The sequence below is a fragment of the Oryza sativa genome, chromosome 5 (assembly GCF_034140825.1).
Source record: "Oryza sativa Japonica Group chromosome 5, ASM3414082v1".
NCBI classification, from domain to species: domain Eukaryota; kingdom Viridiplantae; phylum Streptophyta; class Magnoliopsida; order Poales; family Poaceae; genus Oryza; species Oryza sativa.
Window position 1 is genome coordinate 26177136 of NC_089039.1, and position 15803 is coordinate 26192938.

The window sequence follows — 15803 nt, forward strand, 5'->3', positions numbered from 1 at the left end:
GAAATCAAAACTTGCACTATTACTCCAGTGAGTAGGAGGGTGCGGGTTCGAGTCCACAACCAATTCAACAGCCTAAAATCAAAAGTTTTTCCCTAAAAAAATATTGCAAGTTACCTGGCAATTTCTTTGGTTTGTACTGCCGTGTCGGCGAACAAGTAAGACGTGATCATTACCGTGCAGCAAACGCATGCGCTTTTCCCTTTTTTTTTTCATGGCACAGTTTTTTTTTCCTGCTAAGTGTGTATACATCAAGAGTTTGTATTTCTAAGAGTAAATTTCACAAAATCACAAATTCTTTATTCAAAATATCACAAAACTACATATTTAAAACGGTGTATCACAAAACCATAGATTTAACAACAAATTCGCCATGAAACTACATGTTTAAGATAAAGTACTATAAAATTATAGATCTAGTAATAACAAAATTATCACAAAACTATGAGTCTAGCACCAATTTAATCGCAAAAGTACAACATTTACATCTTCAATATAACATTAGTTCTAAGAGTTTAAACTCTAAAATATGCAATTTTGTGATAACATCAATATTAAATATGTAGTTTTATGATACTTGGTATTAATTTGTAATTTTGGGATAATGCCTTTAAATCTCTAGTTTTGCGATAGTTTTGTTAAAGTATATAGTTTTATAAAATTTACTCTTTCTAATTCCTGTTCGGATTTCAATTCAAATTCAGATTTACATGTTTTATATCTATATTATAAGGTTTAGCTTATAAAGTTTTTTTATATAAACTTTCTATGACAACTTATCATGATGGGCCAGACGCACGTGGGGTCGGCCGAAACATATTCGTGTTCCTGGCCGCGCCCGAACATTCACACATTAGATCTACCGTCTTTTTTTTTTTTGAAAACTAAACATCCATTAATATAAACCGACAGAGTTCACGGGAATAAATCCCAGTACATTGCCAAATAGATAAAGAGAGAGCGTAAAACCATCCGTTTCTAAAGAATGGAAACCTGCACTAAGGCTACAAACTTCATAATGAAACCACACAGCAGATAAGGTGCACATCGATAGGGAGCTGCGGCAATGCCGCGACGAATGCAACCTTGGGCCTCCTTCGGCGTGCAGCCCGCTTGACAAACCGGTAATCCCCATCCGGTTGACTCCACAAAGACTGCACAAAACGGAGGTCTGCTGCTGAGCCATAGATTTTGGAGTAAGCAACACCGGACTCAGCAAGAGGTGTCCACGGAGTTCGTCGTTAAATCTGAGGAGCGTGAGCTCAACCCAAACAACAAACCCTGCATGGAACAAGCTGATAGGAAACATATAGGAAGAAGGAGCCCAAATCCAGATCTCCAAACCCACTGAAAAACTCGAATGGTGGCAAACGAACTGCTGTCTTCTTGGATCGACGTATGGGGATGGGGAAGAGTAATCCTACGAATCTTGACTGATGGAACCTAAGCATTGGGAGCTCTCGAACTGGCACCAGTGAAATCGTCGCCACCACGCCGACGGGTTGTCATCAAGCACCACGAGCAGCAAGCTCTGGGCGACGATAGCACCGGACGACGCAAGCCACGAGAAGTCACCGCAGCCATCACACGAGATGGGGCGATGACCTCCCAGCCACTGACGACGAAGCAGCCGACGCTGTGGCCATAGATGACGAAGCAGCCAACACCGTGGCCACTGACGACGAAACAGCCGACGCCGTGGCCACTGACGACGAAGTAGTCGACGCCGAGGCCGCAGGCGACGAAGAAGCCGACGCCGCGGCCACAGGCGATGAAGCCGACGCCGCCGCAAGAAGCCAGCTCCAACCGTCAATTCATCCACAGGTCTACGGATCTCACACCTCCACCGCCACCAACCGCCGCCGCCGCCTACCACACCGGCGCCCATGGAGCTCGCTAGCCAAAAGTACCAAATAGGGACAAACCCTAACTACAGGAGAGACCTAACAACCTAAAAACAAACCTAGAAACACAATACTAGTAGGGGGAGGTGGCCGGACCCCTCCTCCAACCTTCGCCGATGGCGAGCCGCCGGAATCGAAGGGGAAGAGGGGCCGGAGAGGAAGAAATTTGGGGGAAGAACTGTAGAGAGAGGATGGGAACGAGAGAAGGGTCGCGAAGCGCCGTGGTAGCAGTCTAGATCTACCGTCATAATTATCCGTTCGAGCTTCGTTATCTCTAAATCCAGTGTGCCATTTTTCTATTTTAACTTATTCCTTCGCTGCGATCAAACACATAGGAGGGATGGGACTTGATCAAACTCGACAATTTTGTACGACCGATGAAGGTAGCATGGCTCAATTGTTGGCTACATCCCACGGCCACACATGTCATATGGCCCTATAATTGAGAGAGAACCTTCATGTCCAGTAGTTGGCCACTATTTGTCCAAGGACCCAGGATAGACCAAAAGTGGCTGCCTAACTGTTGGGCTTTTATGGCCAGGCGTATTTAATCGGTTGAATCGGTTTGTCATGAATATCCTAGCGGACCATGGGAAATCTCCAGGTTTAATAATGATTTTGAATGTTGATGCTCAGCTCATCAGTTTGTGAGTTGTGACATTGATCCCGAGTTTGATGGTTAACCTGCTGAAAGCGTGTTCTTGCTTAGGCTCAATCTGGAGGCACTTGACACACGGCCATGGACCGACCTTCGCCTAACCATGCGCACATCTCGCGTAAGGCAAGTGCGCACTGAGCTCGTCTTTGTTTAGTCATGGAAACCGCATGCCTTAATTTGTTAGGAGCTGGGGTAATTTTTTTCCCTGACTAGCGCGGGATGGCGGTGCGTTGCAATGCGAATGGAAAAGAGAACCCCATCACACATTTAAAGCCTCAAAAGTTTTAGAAAAAATTAAGGTCACATTTATCATCATTTTGTACCTCACTTCAATATTTTTTTTAAGGGATATAAAGTCTACCAAACCTGTCGATAGCACCACTATATAGGTACATGAATGTACATCTAAGGCTGTAACACTGGTGGAGAAACCATCTTTACTTCCGGTTGGGAACCCCGTTTAGTCCCGATTTTTCAACCGGGAGTAATGATTCGGGACTAAAGATACATCTTTAATCCTGGTTAGTACCACCAACCGGGACTAAAGAGAGGGGATCTTTAGTCCAACCGGGACTAAAGAGACAATAGCGACAGTACCAGATGGTCCCTTTTTCTATTTCTTTTTTTCTTTTTATTTTCTCCCGAATCAAGTAGGCAAATCCCCAAATCAAAGTAACATCCCAAATTCACATCACCAAATCCACATCACAAATCATAAAGTTACTTATACACACAAATCAAATACATCACAATATCCTAAGAAATTGCTCAAATACATCACAGATCCAAACAATGAATCATGAATTTTTAACTTCTCAGTCAAATACATCTAAGTGAATCATCACATTTTTTTTTTAAAAAAAAGAATGCCGCCGCTAGCCACGACCGCCGGGCGCGGCCCAGCCGCCCGCCGCCGCGCGCGGCGCCGTCGCCAGGCCGCCGGGCGCGGCCCCGCCGGCCTTCGCCCCGCCTGTAGAATCGAGATGTCGACTAGAGGGGGGTGAATAGGCGATTTAAAACTAAATGACACCTAATCAAAACTAACTTAAGTTGCTAGGCTTGGTGAGGGTCAACTCTAACTAAGCAACTAAGTTATGTTTTGCAAACCTAGGGTGATAGTGGCTCAATTATATCTTTAGGGAAGTAAGTCACACTCCTATGTCAATGTTTAGCAATCCTAGGGTGATATGATCTCAAGTATGTCTCTAAAAATGTAAATTGCACAAATGTAAATGCGACAATCAAATGAGACAAGGAGACAAGAGATTTTTCACCAAGGTTCGGAAATTCGCCGGTTTCCTACTCCCCGTTGAGGCGAGCCCAACTCCACCGCTCAACCACGAAGCCACCGCACGCCCCCTTCGTCAAGGGGTGGGCAAGGCGGGAGCCGGCCCACGGAGAGGACTACCCAAGCCTCGATCACTAGGGTAGTTCTTCCTTCACTCCGAAGGTGGTGAACTCCAAACCACTCGCAAACCGGCGCCGGGCCTCCTCCATAATCTTCTCGGAGAGGTCACCGGGCAACTCCTCCACAAGCCGTCTAGGAGGCGGCAACCTCCAAGAGTAACAAGCAATGACCCGGCGTGAAGATGATCAATCAAGTGCCACACTAGCTCTACAAATGGAAGCAATGCACTTGACTCTTGGCTAATCAACCCTCTAACACACTAGATGGATGAACACAAAGCTCAAGTGGGTGTGAGAGAGGTGCAATGGGTGTATGCAATTGAATTGGGTGCCAAGAGAGCCCCCTTGCTGCTAGAAGGGGAGTATTTATACTCCCACCAACCAAAACTAGCCGTTGGGGGCGAAATCTTTATGCTCTGCCGGTCTGACCGGAGGTATGTGGCCGGTCAGACCGTGCTACTCTGCAACGGCTAGAAAACTAGCCATTGTAGCCCTGTCTGAGGGCCCCATCGGCCTGACCGGTCAGACCGGCCTCGGCTCGGTCAGACCGCCATCGGCTCGGTCTGACCGAATACAGCTCCGTCGGCTCTGTATCGGCCATCCCGAGCAGCACCATACCCGGCCTCCAGGGGGCCGGTCTGACCGCGCATGTGCCGCCGGTCAGACCGGCCATGGCCAGTCAGACCGCCGTTGTGAGGCCGGTCAGACCGGCCAGGGCACGCCGGTCAGACCGCCACTATGTGGCCGGTCTGACCGCCCCTGGTCAGGCCGAGCCCAGTGAAAGCAAAGGTGATTATGTGTGTGTGATGAAAATGTGAGCACAAGTGAAAATGCAATGACCTAATGTGGCAATTTAATCATCTCTTTGCTAGGTCATTACCCCCCTTTATAGTACGGCGAAACTAACAAATAAACTTGCAAATTTGATCGTCCTTCACCTCGATCAATTTTAAAATTAAAACACTAGTTTTACCGTTTTCTTTTCTTCGCTTCGCGCCATCAAATTTTAATCCATCGATAGTCATCCATGCGCACACATGACGTGGACCTAACTTAAAATATATCTCAATAGCAATGGTTAGTCCATAATTATCGCTTGTCATTAATTACCAAAATTAACAACGGGGGCCTAGATGCTTCAATCTCCCCCTTTTTGGTAATTGATGACAAACACCACAAATATATATAATCAAACATAGAACACATGGATATATACTGCAAAGGAAATCAAAAGCTTCCCCTAAACATGTGCATAACAATCACAAATAGCAAATATGGAGCCAATGCACATTTCAATTTCACAATTCAACATATCACAAACACAAGAGCAATATCTCAATGTGAAGTTCAAGAAATATTCATCCATGAGTATAAGATGGTCACATATATATCAATATCACATACACCATCCATCATCGCACAAGTTCACATCACAAAAGTCATAAATCATCCTAAAAGGGCTCACAAATAAACATAGGCTATTACAAGACCACGAGTGGTCCAAATGACATAAAGTTTATAACAAAACGACAAATAATACACAATATAGAGTAATAGCACATACCCATACAAAATATAGCCCAAACCACCTTAATCTATTAGATATGAGGGCACTATCCTCACTACTACTAGTCCCAATCCACAAAAGGTAAAGCACACTTTTCTCCCCCTTTTGGCATTAAGCACCAAAAAGGTCTTCACTCTTGTGGAGGAGAAGGAGGACGCGCCGAAGTGGAAGGATGAGGAGCATCACGACGACGATGATACACAAATGCTTGGGAGCTCTCCAACATTTGGACTCGAGAATCCAATGTACCTACTCTAGTGTGCAATCTCCCCATGGAAGCATTCAAGTCTCCAACATCCGTGCGCAAGCCACGAACATCCTCATGCAAAGCTTCATACCCGGTAGACAAGCGTTGAATGCTTTCACTTAGGGTATTAATAGCCCCAAGTACCGGGTTGAAGTACTCGTTGGGTTGCATTCTAAAATAAGCATACTGTGGATGGAAGAAAGTATTTGGATCATACCCAGGAGGAGGAGGAGGTGCTGAGCTTGAGCTAGCTCCAGGATGAGAGGAGGGCGCCGCCCTAGGAGCATGGAGAGCTCCAAGCTGAAGGCGGGGCTTGTACTGCTTGTGCTTCTTCAAATTTTGCCCAACAGCCCCAAGCTTGTCTTGAATCAACCTCGTGATGTAAGGGGCATAATAGATTCCCTGAGTGAAGGTCCCCTTGGAGATGGCAATCTCTTGCATCATGAGAGACACAATGTCGAACTGACGGCCCTGAATGATTGCATCGTTGACGTGCCAAGCCACCCCCTAATGTCATCATTGTTGCCAAGGTGAGGGAGGATGGTAGCTCTCACAATCCTGTTAACCACACTGGGGATAGTCCTCAAGCCGGCAACCTTCCCATGTGTGTACCGCACTCCATCTTCATAAAACTGAGAGAGATAGTCTAAGGAGAGCGGATTGTGGGTGTGCTCCTCATACAAGTCATCTCCAAAGTCCAAGCGAATATTGAGGAGCCGCCGGAATTGCCTCCTAGAGATAGAACACTGGAGGGTATCGGACATCCACTTCATCTCACTATAGTCTCCAGCCACCCACACTGTAGCATAAAACTGCCGGATCAAATCTTCATTGTAGTCTTGCTTGAGGGTCACAATCCAGTCAATGCCAACAGTCTTGAAGAGATCCTGCAATCCCTCAAGCTCTGTAGTCTCATTGATGTCTCTCCAAGAGATCCACTTATGCTCTGCAAATGCTTTCCCTGCATAAACCTACTCATACACAGACTACTGGAAAGCGGTGTGAAAACGGGGATCCGGGGTGTCCCGAGGCCTCAAAAACTAATCATGGTGCGTCAAGATGGTATACTGCGATGGATTCCTCATGTTCACAACAAACTGGATGGAGGGATCTATGTGCATATCATCACTTCCTTCATCCTCATCCTCTCCACTTCCACTGTCATCATCTCCACTTGCCTCCTCACTAGCCCCCTCAACATTTGCCTCAACCTCTTCATCACTTTGAGCGTAATCCTCTCTACTTGACTCCTCAGGCTCACTCACGGGATCCGGAGTGGGCGCACGACGACCATGACGAGTGCGGGGAGGCATCACTGTCAAAGAGCAAAGGATGAAAGGATATTAACAATAATTCTAGAAACAATTTGGAGATGTGAAAATTTGCTTATATCCTGTGGAGGGGTGGTCAGACCGCAGCCAGTAGGGCGGTCAGACCGACGGCATCAGGCCAATCAGATCGCCCGCCTGTGGCCGGTTAGACCGACGGCTGCCGGCCGGTCAGACCGGGCGCACATGCCGGTCAGACCGCCTGTGGCTCCGGGCAGACCTCCTCCCACAAGTTTAAGCATCCAAAAATTTTCACATCTACACATTTGAGTCTAAAATTTGCTAGAACAATATGGCACAAGATTGGAACATGAACATCAAAGGGTTGAACCTATTTCATCAAGATTGGAACAACTACCCATAGCCCTAGGGTGAAATAGATCGATTTGAGAGAATGCACAAGAGGGAGAGAGATTTACCGGTTGGAGGAGTTGAATCACACCAAGAAACTACCCTCTATTGGTGCAAATCGAAGAACACCTCATGCTTCACATAGAGTTCCATGCCATGGATCAAAAACTCAACAAAAACACAAACAAATCCATAGAATAGAGAGAGGAAGTGGAGGAGAATCACTTACGGTGTAACCGGAGAGAAATCCACAGTCAAACCGAGGGGATTTGGTGGAGGGAGGTGGCTAGGGTTTGGGAGAGGAGAGAGGAGGGTTTTTTTTTCGAGTTGGGGAAGAAGACGGCTGAATGGGAGGAGATGGAGTCGGGTAGGGGAAGAAGAGAGAAGAAAAAGGACAAAAGTCCTGGGCCCACCTGCCGGCCGGTCAGACCGGCCCTATGTGGCCGGTCAGACCGCCGCACCTGGCCGGTCAGAACGCGCATATAGCGCCGGTCAGACCGCCAGGCCCCCAGCCTACTGTGCACAGCCCTTGCACAGTTCGGCTACCCCCACTCAGTAAAAATCAATAAAAAATTTATTTTTGGAGCAATTTTGAAATATGTGAGTTGAAATATTGCCAACCATTCATAACATTTGAAAATTATGAAGATTTGCAACAAAACTCGCTTGAGTGCTAGGAGGTGACCTTTTATGGTCTATATGGGTTTTTGGGCGAATTTGATTTTCAAACAACTTTTGAAATATTTGATTTTTGAAATAGGTTTGAATACCAAAAACATTTTAAATCTTCTTCTCTACCAACATTGTTTTGAAACTTTTCTCAAATTTCTTCTCAATCTCATTTTGGGGATAAATCTCATTTTAGCCAAAACTAAGAATCTAGTTTCTTCAAAAGAGAGCCAAAATGGCATTTTCATTCAAAAATCATTTTTCTTGCAATGAGAGGCTTGGAAAACATATAGGGAACCTTTTAAAATATTTTCCAAGAGATAGTTTTCAAATTACATTGATTTTGCAAAAGTTTTGACTTATGTTGACTTGGGCATTTTGAAAATACTACTAGCACAACTAGTTGATTTGCTCACATATAAAGGGAAGTAGAGCAAATGCAAGAGTGCAAAACTCCCCCTTAATGTGACATGCTCCATTTTTGCAATGAAGAACCAAATGGCAACAAATCCAAAGCATAAGAGCAAATGAGAGCAAATATACATAATGCAAAAAGAAGCAACTATGGTGCACCATCTCAAGCCACATTAGAGAAGTCTATAACATTTAACTCATTCCTCAATTTGCAAAAGCGGGTTTCATCAAGAGACTTGGTAAAGATGTCGGCTAGTTGATCCTCGGTTCTTATGTGGCTAATGACTATGTCACACTTGGCAACATGGTCTTGTAGGAAGTGATGGCGTATGTCAATATGCTTGGTTCTAGAATGTTGGACCGGGTTATTGGCTATCTTTATGGCACTATCATTGTTACATAGGAGTGGGGTTTTGGTGAAGGATATGCCATAGTCCAACAATGTTTGTTTCATCCAAAGCAATTGGGCACAACAACTACCCGCTGAAACATATTCCGCCTCGGCGGTAGAGAGGGCTACAGAGTTTTGTTTCTTGGATGACCATGACACAAGGGATATACCAAGCATTTGGCAACTACCGGATGTGTTCTTTCTATCCACTTTGCAACCGGCATAATCCGAGTCGGAATAGCCAACAAGCTTAAATTTAGCACCTCTTGGGTACCACAAGCCAATAGTTGAGGAATGCTTTAAATATCTTAAAATCCTTTTCACGGCCACTAAGTGACACTCCTTAGGAGCGGCTTGAAACCGTGCACACATGCAAACACTAAACATGATATCCGGCCTAGATGCGGTAAGGTAAAACAAGCTACCAATCATAGAACGATAAAGCTTTAAATCTACCTGTTTACCTCCCTCATCAAGGTCGAGATGCCCGTTGGTTGCCATAGGTGTCTTGATGGGCTTTGCATCCTCCAAGCCAAATCTCTTGAGTAGATCCTTGATGTACTTGGTTTGGCTAACGAACGTCCCATCCTTGAGTTGCTTGATTTGAAGTCCAAGAAAGAAGCTCAACTCTCCAATCATGGACATCTCAAATTCCCTAGACATCATATCACCAAATTCCTTACAAAATACCTCATTAGTAGAACCGAATATGATGTCATCAACATAAATTTGACACACAAAGAAATCATCACCAATGATTTTTGTGAAAAGGGTGGTGTCAACTTTTCCAATTTTGAAATTCTTTGACAAAAGAAAATCTCTCAATCTTTCATACCAAGCCCTAGGAGCTTGTTTTAAGAGAGAATCCCTTATATGCCACTAGAATTTGACCAGTTCCCTTATATGCCACTCAAAATTGGCTGCTCCCTTATATGCCACTAGTTCAAGTTTTTCCACCCTTTTATGCCACTCCCACCACTATAGTGTTAGTTGACTGTCAGTCAAAGGTTACTTTTTTTCGTAAATGACCAATATGCCCTCTCAACTAAAAAATGTGTAAACTTCAAAAAATCATAACTAATTTATTTTAAATCCTTTTTGAGTGAACAAAATTTTGTCAGAACCAGTGAAAAATGCTCTTTATATTAAAAATATTGTTGGAAAACTGCATGTTTCATGCTTACATTGAAAATTTATTTGTGATGGTAATGGCTAAAATTGCATGTGATGCAGAAAAAATCAATTTTCATATGTTGTATCCGGTAGCTATATTAGTACTAAAATACCTATTATTGGTTGTATACAAATTCTAAAGGGCAAATGCGTCTTTTTACAATAAAATTAATGGTCAACTGACGGTGGACTGACGGCAATGGCATAAAAGGGAGGAAAAACTTGAACCAGTGGCATAAAAGGGAGAAGCCAATTTGAAGTGGCATATAAGGGAGCCGGTTAATTTAGAGTGGCATATAAGGGATTCTCTCTTGTTTTAAACCATGAAGAGCTTTTGAGAGTTTATAAACATGGTTAGGATTTTTAGGATCTTCAAAACCGGGAGGTTGTTCAACAAAGACAAGTTCGGCAATTTCACCATTTAGAAAAGCACTTTTCATATCCATTTGAAATAGTTTTATATCAAAGCATGATGCAAATGCAAGAAGGATGCGAATAGCCTCAAGTCTTGCCACGGGGGCAAAAGTTTCACCAAAGTCCAAACCTTCAACTTGTGTGAAACCTTGTGCCACCAACCTTGCCTTGTTTCTTACCACCAACCCGTTCTCATCTTGTTTGTTCCTAAAGACCCACTTTGTCCCTATGACATTGTGGTCTTTAGGTCTTTCAACCAAAGTCCACACATTGTTTCTTGGAAAGTTGTTGAGCTCTTCATGCATAGCATTCATACAATCCGGATCACAAAGAGCTTCATCTACATGTTTTGGCTCAAGACAAGAAACAAACGAGTAATGTTCACAAATCGAAGCGACACGAGATCGAGTTTGAACACCCTTACTAATGTCACCCAACACTTAGTCAATTGGGTGATCCTTGGAAAGAACGGTGTGTATCCTTGGTGGCATAGGTGGATTTTGTGCCTTCTCCTCCTCCACTTCAACTTGAGCTTGACTTGGCGTAGCGGAAGTAGATGGCTCATCTTGAGTGGAGGTGGATGGCTTGTCTTCTACTTCAATAGGCTTGACATCTCCAATTGACATGTTCTTCATAGCTCTCATCAAGCCTTCATCACCTACATCATCCAAATTCTCGTGCCCCTCTTGGGAGCCATTAGTCTCATCAAATTGAACATCGGCGGTTTCTTCCACAATACCTTTGTTCTTGTTGTAGACCCGGTATGCCTTGCTATTTGAGGCATAACCTAGAAGAAACCCTTCATCACACCGACTTTCAAATTTGGTTAGTCTAACACCCTTTCGATAAATATAACACTTGCAACCAAAAACTCGAAAATAGGCAACATTTGGCTTCCTCCCAACAATTAGCTCATAGGAAGTCTTTTTCAAGAGACGATGCAAATAAAGCCTATTGATTGCATGGCAAGCGGTATTTATGGCTTCCGCCCAAAAGAAATCGGAAACACCATATTCATCAAGCATAGTCCTTGCCATCTCAATCAATGTACGATTTTTCCTCTCCACTACACCATTTTGTTGAGGTGAGTAGGTAGCGGAAAGTTCGTGTTTAATACCAAGATCATCACAATAGTCCTCGATATTGGTATTCTTAAACTCGGAACCATTGTCACTTCTAATTTTCACAAGAGTGCAACTAAATTCATTTTGGGCCTTTTTTGCAAACTTTTTGAAAAGCTCGGCAACAATAGACTTATCATGCAAAAAGAACACCCAAGTATAGCGAGAATAATCATCAACAATCACAAGACAATGACTATTTCCACCAATGCTCTTATAGGTTGTTGGGCCAAACAAATCCATATGCAAGAGCTCCAATGGTCTAGATGTGGACATGATACTTTTAGTAGGATGAGAACATGCAACTTGCTTGCCGGCTTGACAAGCACTACAAAGCTTATCTTTCTCAAACTTCACATCTTTCAAGCCCACAACTAGATCACATTTTGAAAGTTTGCTCAATTGATTCATGCCAACATGGGCTAGCCTCCTATGCCAAAGCCATCCCAATGAAGTTTTTGCAACTAAACAATTTTTCAAATTTGCTTCACTAGAATTGAAATCAACCAAATAAAGATTTCCATATCTAAAACCTTTGAACACACAAGACTTGTCAAGAAGGCTAGAAACAATAACTTCTTGTGGCAAGAAAGCACATGACAAGCCAAGATCACAAATTTGAGCAACCGAAAGCAAATTGAAACTTAGAGATTTAACAAAAGAGACATTATCAATTGACAAATCATTGGAGATAGCAATTTTACCTAACCCAATTACCTTTCCTTTGCTATTGTCTTCAAAAGTCACTTTCTCTTGTTCATTCCCTCCTACTTCAAATGTGGTGAACATAGCCCTATCACCGGTCATGTGTTAAGTGCATCCACTATCAAGCATCCAATGGCTCTGTCACGCCTAGAAATTCCCGAATAGAATTCCAAGCAGAATGTGCATTAAAACCCCCGTCCAGGACCGGCCAGGGTACACAAACGACAAAGTTGACATACAGATCCACGTCTTACAAATATCATAAAAGTCTTACATAAATGCAGCGGAAAATTAAATGATAACTGGAGCTAAGCCTTGACTTGGACTGCAGCGGGAACACCACTCCACATGCATCATTGACGGCACGGACGAAGCCTACTCTTCGGAGAAGCCACCATCTGACACGTACTCAAACTCTGGGGTTTGGGAGAAAATAGAGCAAGACTGAGTACTACCCACTGTACTCAGCAAATCATACCGGAATAGGGGTATGATGCAGGATATAACCAAAGGATAGGTAGAGCGGTTCATTTGCATAAAGCGAGCATTTAAAAACAGTAGTTGAAAGCAGTAAAACAGTTGTAGTAACTAATCAATATTAATCATCCACTGTCCAACGCTACACCACGTTGCGACAAGCCCAACCATCCACCTGAACTAACCAATTCCATTAGACTAGACTAGGGTGAGACTAATCACAGTGAATCTGGTTGATCGCCCATAACCGCGGGCACGACTATTCGAATAGTTTTACTCTGATCAGAGGTGTACAATTGTACCCACAACACACAGCCCCACGACACGTTACCGTGCGCCGACATGCCACCACGACATACCGGAAAGAGGCCGTGACAGGATCTTTCGCATAACCCCCTCTAGCCAAGCACACCACACCTCAGGTTTCACCCCCGTCCGCAGCGGGCAACGGGCAGTCCCCTCTCGTGCCTAGGTGAATCTGGAAGCGACAGAGGCCGTCGCAGGGCCCGCCCCGCTCCATCACGCCCACCCTTGCCTGGATGCGTCAACTAGAGGAAAGCTACACTACAAGCCCAGCCGTTGCCCACGCTGGCTTGTGGTAAGTACGATAAGTTCTTCCAGGGCATCCCGCGAACCGATCCTTAAGTGCTATGGGCGCGACCATCAAAACCATGCACCCACAGCCCACCATTTAATGCATTTTAATTGACTAACACCAGGACGGAGGCTTTAATCCAACACCAACACTAGAACCTGAAGTCTATGCATTAATGTGATTCCCCCATTGTGTGCTAGTTGAACTAAGCATGGCTAAGCAATCCCTAGTCCAATATCTAGTCATGTTATATCCCAAGCTAACAAAGGAGCATGGTACAAAAATAGCATGGCTGTACAGTAGGTATACATCCCATAGTAACATTATAAAACAATACAGTATTTAAGGGAAAACGATAGAACATTTGTAATATGGGATCAACATGTTCAAGTGACAAGCATGACTTGCCTTGCTCTGCTGCTGGTGGAACCTCGGCGACTATTTCAAAGTACACCGGAGCGTCGGGAGAGCCGGAATCTAATCAACATACAAAGCAAACAATACAAACATGCCATAAGACTACTGAAACAGAGAACAAAACCATTTTTAATGGATTCTATGCATTTTTCTTGATTTACTGAGACTTGCATGGGTTTAAACGAAGCTCGGATGAATTTTCTATGAATTTTAGAAGATTCACTGTGTTTTTACTATAAACTGAAAAATCCTTAATTGATTTATTGCGTAATAAATAAAATCCTGGGGAGAGAGAGGGGCGGCGCCGACATGCGGGCCCCACATGGCAGTGACTCGGGTGGCGATCCGCGGTGGACCGGGTCCACAGACCGGGGAGGGAGCGGCGCACCACGTGGTGCTGACGTGGCGCCGAAGTGGCGTACACGTGGCAGCCACGCGGCAGCCACGCGGGCAGCCGAACCGACGGCGGCGGGGAGCGCGCGGCCGGCGCGCACAGGCGGCTCAAGCTGGCCTGGCAGCCATGGCGTACAGCGGCGCTACCGCGAGGCGGCGGCGGCAGACGGCGGCGACCCACGGAGAGCGGTGGCGACGCGACGAGCGGCGGCGGCGCGATGCGACGACTAGGCAGTGGTGCTACCAGAGGAAAAGAGAGGGGGAAGATGGAGGGGGTGTCCTCATCGAAGAGGTCCGACCGGCGTGGAGGGAGACGACGGTGAACGGTGGTGAGACTCTACGGAGGGAAGTCGACAAGCGACGGACGGGGTCCGGGACGACCTAAGAAACAAAATGGGAGAAGTTAGAGGGGAAGAGAAAGATCACCGAGGGCAGGAACGCCGGCCAAAGGCGGCGGCCATGGCCGAACACACCGGCGCACGGTGCGGAGTGGGTTTCGGCGGCGGAATCCGACGGGAGGGGAGTGGACGGGGTGGCCCGCACGACGGCGAACGTGACGGCGTCGACGGCGCGACTCGGCGCAGCGGCTAGCGACGGCTAGCGGCGGCCGGAGCGGTGGCGGCGGCGGTGGAAAGAAGGGCAACGACGCTAGGGCGGTAGAGTGCATGGGAGCGGGCGATTGCAAAACGAAAAAGAGAGAGGGGGAAACGGGGGTGCTTTATATCGGCTCACGAGGGTCGATCGTGGCCAGGGTGGTCGCGATTTCGCCGGCGGAGTGGAGAGAGGTGGGGAGGAGAGAGAGGTGAGATTCAAAAATTGAATCCCGGCCGTCTCGAGCGCGGGCGCGGGCGGAAGAGAGAGGGAGTGGGCGCGGGCGGCGTCGTGGGTGACGTGGCCCGGGAGACGCGGGAGCGAGTGGGGCGGCGGTTGCGGGATACGGCGGCGCCGGTTGGAGGTGGGAGACGGGCCCGACAAGTGGGCCCCACCTGTCGGCGACCCGAAGGGAGGAGGGAGGCGGCCGGCTCGGCTGGGCCGTGGCCTTCGGCCGGCCCAACGGGGAGGGGGAGAGGAAGAGAATGGGCCGGCGGCCCATTCGAAAAAGAAAAAGGAGGGAAAAGAAAAGAAAAGGAAGGAAATGAATTTCCTAGGATTAAATATTGCTTGTGCTCGATTTTAATTGGTTAAAATTATTTCTAGAGCTCTGAAAATTCCACTAAAAATCTTGTTAGCACATTTCGACATGTAGATCTCAAGAAAAATTCCACATGCCAATTCCGACTATTATTCGCATTAATTTATTTAGGGTTTCTCTCTTGCTTTTACACCGATATTTTCTTGAGGCCAATTAAATATTCAATTTAGGCTTGGGAAAAGAACTTCAGGGTGTGACAGGCTCCCACCGGTGCGGTAGTTCACCTACAAAAGAAGATCAAGCTCTTTTAGGTACCAAACTTGTTTGGGTCTTTGGAGATTAGAGACTAAAGCTTTGGGCACCCAAATGGCATTCTTTTTACCACCGAGTATAGGGGAATCCACATATCTAGCAACAATGCTACCATCATAAGCCTTCCTAAG

The 15803-nt window shown here is 45.8% G+C and overlaps 1 pseudogene; it reads right to left on the reverse strand.

Annotated features, from left to right (window-relative positions):
• Positions 1 to 1209: 1209 nt before the first annotated feature.
• On the reverse strand, positions 1210 to 1815 carry LOC136356471 (uncharacterized; annotated as a pseudogene).
• Positions 1816 to 15803: the final 13988 nt, after the last annotated feature.